We start from the raw sequence: 9,601 nt of genomic DNA on the forward strand, positions 1-9,601 counted from the left end.
GCACCAAGACAAATTCCTTGTGTGTCCAATCACTTGGCCAATAAAAATTCTATTCTAGTGTGTTCTATTCTCTACTTTCCCCCAGATGCTCAAAGTGCCTGGTTAAGAGGCCTTGTAATGGTCTATATAATATGTGCTCTTCGCCATTCCCCCCAATTATTATCTCAGCTCCGTTCTCCGATTGTTAATATTGTGGGTTTTTTTAAACCTCACTTTGATCTCTCGTTGCTGTCTTTTTTAATATATATTTTATTGCTGGATTGTTTCTTAGCGGCTTTGGGCATTCTGGTTTTATCACCTCTGTTATAAAAATGAATAACAGATGGTCTTCTATCCAGAAGGGGGCTAGACAGACTTGAACATTGGGCACTATCTAACAAAATGAAATTCAACAGTGAAAAAAGTAAAGTTCTACATTTAGGCCAAAAAAACAAAATGCACCAGTACCGTATATGTGGTACCTTGCTCAATAGTGGTACCTGTGAGAGGGATCTTAGAGTCCTAGTGGATAACCATTTAGATATGAGCCAGCAATGTGCAGCAGCTGCTAAAAAAGCCAACACAGTTCTGGGCTGCATAAACAGAGGGATAGAATCAAGATCACGTGAAGTGTTAGTGCCACTTTATAATGCCTTGGTAAGGCCACACTTGGAATATTGCATCCAGTTTTGGTCGCCACGATGTAAAAAAGATGTTGAGACTCTAGAAAGAGTGCAGAGAAGAGCAACGAAGATGATTAGGGGACTGGAGGATAAAACATATGAAGAACGGTTGCAGGAACTGGGCATGTCTAGTTTAACAAAAAGAAGGACTAGGGGAGACATGATAGCTGTGTTCCAATATCTCAGGGGTTGCCACAAAGAAGAGGGAGTCGGGCTGTTCTCCAAAGCACCTGAGGGTAGAACAAGAAGCAATGGGTGGAAACTGATCAAAGAAAGAAGCAACTTAGAACTAAGGAGAAATTTCCTGACAGTTAGAATAATTAATAAGTGGAACGACTTGCCTTCAGAAGTTGTGAATGCTCCAACACTGGAAATTTTTAAGAAAATGTTGGATAACCATCTGACTGAGATGGTGTAGGGTTTCCTGCCTGGGCAGGGGGTAGGACTAGAAGGCCTCCAAGGTCCCTTCCAACTCTGATGTTATGTTATGTTATTTCTTCAAGCAGAGGCAGAAATGAAATCAAAAGCAAAAAACAAAACAAAACAAAACCCAACTACATTTCTCTTTGCAGTCCTAACATTAGCTTTGGGCATTGCAACGTTGTTAGCTCTGGAGCCCTGCATTTTCCTCCCTTTTCAAAGCGGGGAAGAACTCTTGGTTGCCCAGACAATGGACAAGGAGGCGCATTCCGACATGATTTATAGCCCTTTCTCCTGCAGTATTACTTGCAGGGCCCAGCTGCTGCTTTCTTTTCCACGGCTGGATTTATCGTTCCAGAACCCTACCTGTGAAAAATGCTGCTTTGGCCACCAGCCCGATCAAAGTTAAACCAGGGCATTTTATTGTCTCTGCTTTCACGGTTGCAAATGGAATTGTATCCCTCCCGAGCCATAAAACTGAAATATCGTCCTTGGAGATACTTCCTTTGGGTACTCTGTCTGCTTTTGTCTATGGATTTCAGCTACAGACCTTGTAAAACACAGCGGAGTGACGAAGGCTAGCTCTAAGTGCCACCAATCATTCTTCAGAATTGTCATCGTTCTCCAGAACTGCACTCCCAAGAAGGCTGCGACTATTTTGTTGCTGTTGTTAGTTGCGAAGTCGTGTTCGACCCATCGCGACCCCATGGACAACATTCCTCCAGGCCTTCCTGTCCTCTACCATCCTCTGGAGTCCATTTAAACTCACGCCTACTACTTCAGTGACTCCATACAGCCACCTCATTCTCTGTTGTCCCGTTCTTCTTTTGCCCTCAATCGTTCCCAGCATTAGGCTCTTCTCCAGTGAGTCCTTCCTTCTCATTTGGTAGCCAAAGTATTTGAGTTTCCTCTTCAGGATCTGGCCTTCTAAAGAGCAGTCAGGGTTGATCTCCTCTAGGACTGATCGGTTGGATCGCCTTGCAGTCCAAGGGACTCGCAGGAGTCTTCTCCAGCACCAGAGTTCAAAGGCCTCAATTCTTTGGCGCTCAGCCTTTCTTACGATCCAACTTTCACAGCCATCCATTGCAACTGGGAAAACCATAGCTTTGACTATACGCACTTTTGTTGGCAGGGTGATGTCTCTGCTTTTTAGTACTCTGTCTAGATTTGCGACTATACCCCCACATGATTTGCAAATGTGCCCTCTGAATAACAGCATCACAGAGATGGAAGGGACCTTGGAGGTCATCTAATCTCACCCCGTGCTCTAGCAGGAAACCCTATACCAATGGTAGTCAACCTGGTCCATACCGCCCACTAGTGGGTGTTCCAGCTTTCAAGGTGGGCGGTAGGGTTTTTGTCCGATACTGAAGCACTTTCCCTTTTTTTAATTTAATTGACTTTTTAAAAAAAAATCCATAGCATTATTTAAAAACATTTTCATCAGGTTTTCATAAAATTTAAATTTCTGAAAATATACTATTTGTATTGCCCACGCATAAGTTTAGTTCACGTTACGTAAGTGAAACTAAATGGTAAGTAATTATTATTATATGCTTTAACTTGCTGTAACTCTGCTTTATAAATTTTACTTCCCTATTTTATAAATCACCATTACTGTGGAACCGGTGGGCATTTAGAAAATTTTACTACTAACAGAGATAAAAAAGTGGGCCGTAGGTATAAAAAGGTTGACTACCCCTGCCCTATACCATTTCAGACAAATGGTCATCTAATCTCTTCTTAAAAACTTTCAGTGTTGAAGCAGTCACAACTTCTGGAGGCAAGTCGTTCCACTGATTAATTGTTCTAACCATCAGGAAATTTCTTAGTTCTAGGTTAGTTCTTTCCTTGATCAGCTTCCACCCATTGCTTCTTGTCCTTCCTTCAGGGGCTTTGGAGAATAGCTTGACTCCCTCTTCTTTGGGGAAGCACCTGAGATATTGGAAGACTGCTATATCATGTCTCCCCTAGTCCTTCTTTTCATTAAACTAGACATAGCCAGTTCCTGCAACCATTCTTTATATGTTTTAGCCTCCAGTTCCCTATACATATTTGCTGCTCTTCTCTGCACTGTGTCTAGAATCTCAACATCATTTCTATATTGTGGCGACCAAAACTAGATGCATTGTGTGTCCATATTCAGGATTGCAATGGACAATATATCGGGCCAGTTTTGGTTACCCGGATATAAAAAAAGATGTTAAGACTCTAGAAAGAGTACGGAGAACCGTGAAAAAGATGATTAGGAGACTGGAGGCTAAAACATATGATGAATGGTTGCAGGAACTGGGTATGTGTCGTCTAAGGAAGAGAAGGACTAGGTGTGACTTTATACTCCATGCTCTCTACATGGGGCTCCCCTTGAGGAGCACCCGGAGACTCCAGGTAGTTCAGAATGCAGCTGCGCGGGTGATAGAGGGAGCCCCTCGTGGCTCCCACGTAACACCTCTCCTGCGCAGACTGCACTGGCTGCCTGTGGCCTTCCGGGTGCGCTTCAAGGTTTTGGTAATGATCTTCAAAGCGCTCCATGGCATAGGGCCGGGCTACTTACGGGACCGTCTGCTGCCACCGAATCCCTCTCACCGACCCGTACGCTCTCACAGAGAGGGACTCCTCAGGGTACCGTCGGCCAGGCAGTGCCGACTGGCAACACCCAGGGGAAGGGCCTTTTCTGTGGGGGCCCCCACTCTCTGGAACGAGCTTCCCCCAGGTCTTTGCCAACTTCCTGACCTTCGAGCCTTCCGTCGCGAGCTTAAGACACATCTATTTATCTGCGCAGGACTGGACTAGAATTTTAAATTTTTAAATGTTTAAATTTTAAATTTGGTTTTAAATGGGTTTTATTATTTATATCTCTATTTTAAATATTCGGCCTATGTAATAAGTTTTTTAAATTAATGTTTTACCTTGTATATATTTATGTTTTTTATATGGCTGTAAACCGCCCTGAGTCCCTAGGGAGATAGGGCGGTATAAAAGTACGAATAATAAATAAATAAATAAATAAATAAATAAATAAATAAATAAATAAATAAATAAATAAATAAATAAATAAATAAATAAATAAATATAGAAGTCTTCCAATATTTGAGGGTGCTGTCACTGAAGCAGTAGGCATGAGCTTAAAGAGGATGGTAGGGGACAGGAAGGCCTGGAGGAACATTGTCCATGGGGTCGCGATGGGTCGGACACGACTTCGCAACTAACAACAACAACAGAGAGAAGAGGGGGGTCAACCTATTCTCCAAAGCACCTGAAAAGCAGGACAAGAAGCAATGGATGGAAATTAATCAATGAGAAATCCAATCTAGAACTAAGAAGAGGCAATGAGAACAATTAATCAGCTTAACTCACTAGGGATGCTATTATAAAAATGAGCTGCGGTGGCGCAGTGGTCAGAGTGCAGTACTGCAGGCTACTTCTGCTGACTGCCGGCTGCCTGCAATTTGGCAGATCTAATCTCACCAGGCTCAAGGTCGTCTCAGCCTTCCATCCTTGTGAGGTGGGTAAAATGAAGACCCAGATTGTTGGGGGCAAGAGGCTGACTCTGTAAACTGCTTAGAGAGGCCTGTAAAGCATTGTAATAATGTGAATAATAACATTATGAGGGGCGTGCCTAAGAGCACAAACGTGCCTACCGTTCCTGTCCTATTGTTTTCTTTCATTATATCCAATTAATATAGTTATTGCATGCTTATGCTTATATATATATATGCTTATATATTATATAGTTACTTTCATGCTTATGCTTATGTATACTGTTGTGACAAAATAAATAAATAAAATAAAAATAAATGGTATGTAAGTCTAAGTGCTATTGCTATTGCTGTAACGGTTTGCCTCCAGAGGTTGTAGATTCTCCGTCATTGGAGGTTTTTTAAGAACAACCATCTGTCCATAATGGTATAGGGCAGATATTTTTGCTGGGGGGGGGGTCGCGCACATGCATGCCCACACCCATAATTCTATGTATCCCGCCCCCGTGCATGCGTGTGTGACCCCCCTCCCCCTGCTCCTGGCACGCTCCCTCCATTCCTGGCACGCCCAGTAGGCCTGTTTTTCTCTCTCACCTGGCTCCAGAGCCTTTGTAGGAGTCTGGAGGGGGGCGAAAACAGCCTCCCCCCCCCGGAGCTCTTCCAAAGGCCAAAAACAGCCCATTGGCCAACTTCCAGTGGGACCGGAAAGCCTGTTTTTTGCTGTCCCCAGCCTCCAGGGCCTCTCTAGAAGGTCTGGGGAGGGGGCACAAAAAAAGCCTTCCCCACCCCCACCCCCACCCCCCGGATGCCAGAAATGGCCCATTTGCCAACTTCCAGTCCCACCGGAAGTTGGCATACGGGCCATTTTCGGCCTCCAGAGGACCTCCAAGGGGCAGGGGGAAGGCCGTTTTCCCCCCCAGACTCCTAGAGAGGCTCTGGAGCCAGGTGTGAGAGAAAAACGGGCCTTTCCCACCCCCCTGAGGCCCTCCGGAGTCAGGAAACAGCATGCGTGCTAGAGCTGAGCTCGCATGACCACTGATATGGCTACGTGTGCCATAGGTTCGCCATGCACGAGAAGGCAATTAAGTCTTCTGCACGAGAAGGCAATTATTTATTTATTTATTTATTTATTATTTAAATTTGTATACCGCCCTTCTCCCGAAGGACTCAGGGCGGTTCACAGCCAGGTAAAAATACAATACTATAAATACAAATTAAAATACAGTTAAAAAACTTATTAAAATTGGCCAGAATTAAAATTTAGAACTAAAACCCATTAAAACCCATTAAAACCCTAACCCAGTCCAGCGCAGATGAATAAGTAGGTTTTAAGCTCGCGGCGAAAGGTTCGGAGGTCCGGAAGTTGACGAAGTCCTGGGGGGAGTTCGTTCCAGAGGGCGGGAGCCCCCACAGAGAAGGCCCTTCCCCTGGGTGTCGCCAGATGACACTGTCGCGCCGATGGCACCCTGAGGAGCCCCTCTCTGTGAGAGCGCACGGGTCGGTGAGAGGTATTCGGTAGCAGCAGGCGGTCCCGTAAATAGCCCGGCCCTATGCCATGGAGCGCTTTGAAGACGTTCACCAACACCTTGAAGCGCACCCGGAAGGCCACAGGTAGCCAGTGCAGCCGGCGCAGGATAGGTGTCACTCGGGAGCCACGAGGGGCTCCCTCTATCACCCGCGCAGCTGCATTCTGGACTAACTGTAGCCTCCGGATGCCCCTCAAGGGGAGCCCCATGTAGAGAGCATTGCAGTAGTCCAGACGAGACGTCACAAGGGCGTGAGTGACTGTGCACAAGGCATCCCGGTCTAGAAAGGGGCGCAATTGGCGCACCAGGCGGACCTGGTGGAAAGCCCTCCTGGAGACGGCCGTCAAATGGTCTTCAAAAGACAGCCGTGCATCCAGGAGAACGCCCAAGTTGCGCATCCTCTCCATCGGGGCCAATGACTCGCTCCCGACAGTCAGCCGCGGACTCAGCTGACTGTACCGGGATGCCGGCATCCACAGCCACTCCGTCTTGGAGGGATTGAGCTTGAGCCTGTTCAAGTAGAACAATTAGACTAAAGACTTTAAATTGTCTTCTGAAACCTTCCAGTTATTGTGTTTTCTGCACTTTTTTTTTTTTGGTTCATCCTGTTTTGGATCCCTGTGTTGTGACCCAGGCCCAGGTAGATAGTAATAAACTTAGCCCGTGGAAAAAACAAACTTTATTCGAACAGCTGGGAATTACTTCATTCCCAGCGCCGTTCAACTCAAAGTAAAACAAATGCCTCCCAAACACAAATTCTTCAGTTATCTCACAAACCTTAGTCCAATTAGGCAAACCGCCAAAGACCCTTCCTGGCAAGCGTCCAGAAGCCACAAAAACAAAGACGGGCATGAAGCAGAAGGTGAAGCAGAAGACGTAGCTACAACTTTGTTTTCCGGCAAAGCTTAAACACCGGTGCTGGTCTGTTTTAAGCCTTATGGGAGGGGCCAATCATCTCTTGGCCCTACTCCCGAGTTGTCCTTTTTGCTTGAGCTGCTCTTGCCTTCTGGCAGCTCTTCTCATGTGTGCATTAGGAACAGGCTCCTCCTGTTCCTCTGCCTCACTACTGTCAGCCTCTGGAGGCTCTAGATTTCACTTCCCGATGCCCCTGGCCTCACCTCAGCCTCATTGCTGTCCGACTCCGTTGCCAGCTCCGTAGGCTGCTGAAGGACCACAACACCCTGTATCTTTCATGGCGCTGAAGGAGAGATGGAGATCTTCTTGGCTACATTTTGAATGAAGATCCAGTTTTCTACTTAAAAGACAAACGTTATTTTTATTCCATTATATTACTTACAAAGTCATTGAACCTCTTCAGATATTGACTGTCCTCCAGTGACTGGTTCGTCATGCATCTTTTTCTGAAACAGAGGGATAGAATGAAGATCACGTGAAGTGTTAATACTGCTTTATAATGCCTTGGTAAGGCCACACTTGGAATATTGCATCCAGTTTTGGTTGCCACGATGTAAAAAGGATGTTGAGACTCTAGAAAGAGTGCAGAGAAGAGCAACAAAGATGATTAGGGGACTGGAGGCTAAAACATATGAAGAATGGTTGCAGGAACTGGGTATGTCTAGTTTAATGAAAAGAAGGACTAGGGGAGACATGATACCAGTCTTCCAATATCTCAGGGGTTGCCACAAAGAAGAGGGAGTCAAACTATTCTCCAAAGCACCTGAAGGCAGGAGAAGAAGCAATGGGTGGAAACTAATCAAGGAGAGAAGTAACTTAGAACCAAGGAGAAATTTCCTGACAGTTAGAACAATTAATAAGTGGAACGACTTGCCTGCAGAAGTTGTGAATGCTCCAACATTGGAAATTTTTAAGAAAATGTTGGATAACCATCTGACTGAGATGGTGTAGGGTTTCCTGCCTGGGCAGGGGGTTGGACAAGAAGGCCTCCAAGGTCCCTTCCAACTCTGTTGTTATTATTATATTATATTATCTTTGCTTGGTACAATAGTTCAATGAACCATTTTTTCTCTGTGCAGACTTTAATGCATTATTGAGCTTTGAGATCTCTTTTTCGCATTGCCTGTTGGATCAGGCAATGGAGGATGCACGAGACCAAGCTAGTATTATTCACATTTTATTATTCACATTTGTGACAACAGCTCTTTTATTTAGTGTAAGACTTCAGCAAAAGGTACAGGCAGAAGGTCCCCCTTTTATACACACCTGGCGCAGGTACCAGCCAATAGAATTTTAATGTTTTCCCACCAGAAATCCCCACCAATAGGATCCTATACAACATTGCCCATCTTCAAATGTGTCAAGATGTCCAAGCAGGTCTTTTATTGCAGAGAACCAGGGTCCTTAAAAGTGTAAGTTGTACACACATCTATGCAGAAAGAAATTTATTCCCTGGTCCCTGATCCGTTAGGAAGACTTGCAGCTGAGAAAAGACAGCTGATGCACAAAGCTCCTTCTTGTGTTTTTGAAGGGCCAGTTTTGAGGTTACTTATTACATCATGATAAGACAGACTGCCTGGGGAATTCTAGGAGTGCTAAGACTCTGTGGTTTCTTCCTAAAACCCCCAAAATTTTAACCTTAGATTAGCTACTGTTGACCTCACCCCATAAGCGCATCAGTGTGCCTACCATCCCTGTCCTAATGTTTCCTTTAATTGTTCATTCATTCAGAAAAAACAATGGCTATCAACCTGCCTTCCATTGAGGACCTGTATACTACACGAGTCAAAAAGAGGGCTGTGAAAATATTTACAGACCCCTCACATCCTGGACATAAACTGTTTCAACTCCTACCCTCAAAACGACGCTACAGAGCACTGCACACCAGAACAACTAGACACAAGGACAGTTTTTTCCTGAACCCATCACTCTGCTAAACAAATAATCTATTTTTCTTTTACAAGTTCCATGATTTCCGCAGTGTATGTAAATGTGGATCTTATTGAAATGCAAGTCACCCTGCCTAACTTCCTTTCCTATGCAAACTTCACAAATGTACGTTGTTTTTTTTATGCAATTCCATTTTAAGCAACTGAGTCCAGCAAAGACTGGCAGATGGCAGCCGATTCTGTTGAAGCTAATAGGTTCTGCTGATTTCATGTTGAAGGAAGACAGGAAGGAAACAATTCAAGGCCAAGTTGTTTGTTTTGGTGCTGTGATGATCATTTCCTATTAACTCTTCCATTTGCAGAACTGAACAATCAAACCACAAGACTATTCCTGCCACCAAGCTGGCAGGAATAGCCAAACACTCCAGAAGACAGGCTCAAGATACAGAAGGATCTTGACAGACTGGAACATTGGGCGGTAACTAACAAAATGAAATTCAACAGTGGAAAAAGTTCGGTTCTACATTTAGGCGAGAAAAAAACACAAAATGCACAGGTACATTATGCAAATCCTTCCATTGTATCCTTCCCTTCCCCACCATCCAGTCAGAACTGAAGGTGTTTTTTTTTTTTTGTCACAACAGTATATACAAGCACAAGCACGAAACAACCATACAACATATAAGGGTATATACAATGAAAGGAAACAA

Source organism: Ahaetulla prasina, chromosome 9 (assembly GCF_028640845.1).
Source record: "Ahaetulla prasina isolate Xishuangbanna chromosome 9, ASM2864084v1, whole genome shotgun sequence".
In the NCBI taxonomy this organism is placed as follows: Eukaryota; Metazoa; Chordata; class Lepidosauria; order Squamata; family Colubridae; genus Ahaetulla; species Ahaetulla prasina.